This window comes from Corvus brachyrhynchos, unplaced genomic scaffold (assembly GCF_000691975.1).
Source record: "Corvus brachyrhynchos isolate BGI_N302 unplaced genomic scaffold, ASM69197v1 scaffold115, whole genome shotgun sequence".
NCBI classification, from domain to species: Eukaryota; Metazoa; Chordata; class Aves; order Passeriformes; family Corvidae; genus Corvus; species Corvus brachyrhynchos.
This window is the reverse complement of record NW_008239553.1, coordinates 19,548,153-19,549,501: the sequence shown is the minus strand read 5'-3', so window position 1 is coordinate 19,549,501 and position 1,349 is coordinate 19,548,153. Positions and strand designations below refer to the sequence as shown.

The window sequence follows — 1,349 nt, the reverse complement described above, 5'->3', positions numbered from 1 at the left end:
CACGTGCGCACGCTCTCACAAGCACCACATCAAATGGTCCAGCAACTGGCTGAAAGGCTCTGCTAGGAAGGTTTTGTTGCTAAACAGCTGCTCTCCTCCTTTAGTGTATTCATGAGCCTGCCAACTCCTTCCTTGTCTGACAGTGAATCTGTTGTGCTCATGAAAGAGGTGTGGCACTCTTCTCTATCTCTGAAGACACCAATAAGAGAAAATACGGTGTTTATTAAACACTAGGTATCATTATTGCCATTTTGTTTTCTTATAATCTAATCCTTCATTACCAAGTTTCACCTTAATAAGACTGAAATGAAAATAATCATGTCAACTAATAGATATATTTGTGAACTTTACACCTTAATTCATCAAACAACCAATATGGAACCACATTACTTTTGCAATTAGGGGAATTTTTCTTTTTAGTAAAACAGAAACACATTTCAATCATTCTGGGTACTATAAGATACATCAAGAATTTAAACTGTATTCATAACTTTAATATAGACTTACCTATGTAAATAATTTTAATTAGAGAAGCTATGATGACGATATCCTGTTAAAAAAGCAAAATGTTTTTTAAAAAATCAGTTACTCTTCAACATTCACGTGTCTGAAATTTTGTGCACTGTAGCTATAAGGAAAAAAGTACATTCCTTGAATTCCTGCTCACAAAAGTCATCTCTTCTCCTAGGAAGCTCCTTGAACTTCTATTTTGCCTGGCAAACAAATCAGATTTTTTAACAAAAAGAGTAAAATCATGCAAGAAGTGGTTTACAGGATCAAAAATTTTAATAAATATTATTTGCTTATAAAAGTATATGGAAGGAATTTCAAAACTGCTAAATGTAATTTAATACAGTCCAGAAGTGAAGTGATTAATATTTTATAGAAATGTCTGTATTTCGAGACACATTAATCACACAGATTGCATTCAGAAAACTGACTCGTTGGTTTTGCTCTTTGCTTTAAAAAAGAACATTTAGTCTCACCTTTCTAGAAGTATCATTTTAGCTTTGTCTGAAAAATAAAAGTAACAGTTCATTTCTATTTCAAGTTAAATGCATTACCTGAAGGACAACCTGAAGAGTTGGTGGGACAGCTAATGGTTGGCTTGTTTCAGAAGCTTAGCAGCAGCAGGGCAGGCCATTTTTGCTGAGAAACACCCTACAAGAATCCATTAGTGTCCTTAGTCTTCACTGGGCTCATCTAAGTCTGCTGTTTAGTCAGTGGGATGTTTGCCAACATCTCCACTAGGATCCAAATTTCTCCCATGATGCCTGTATATGATTCATTAGTATAATAAGATGCAAGCAGTGTGTGGCAAATAATCCCCAGCAGAGCTAAGCCAAACC

General features: G+C 35.1%; 1 long non-coding RNA gene across 1 annotated transcript in view; it reads right to left on the bottom strand.

Annotated features, from left to right (window-relative positions):
• The window catches only part of LOC108448604, an 8,241-nt gene extending 6,898 nt beyond the window's left edge, over nucleotides 1-1,343 (bottom strand). The window contains exons 1-2 of the long non-coding RNA XR_001864561.1: nucleotides 508-1,343; nucleotides 1-189 (exon numbers count right to left, since the gene is read on the bottom strand). The exon at nucleotides 1-189 is cut by the window's left edge and continues 3,416 nt beyond it. This is a non-coding gene — a long non-coding RNA (uncharacterized LOC108448604). The remainder of the gene's footprint in view (nucleotides 190-507) is intronic.
• Nucleotides 1,344-1,349: the final 6 nt, after the last annotated feature.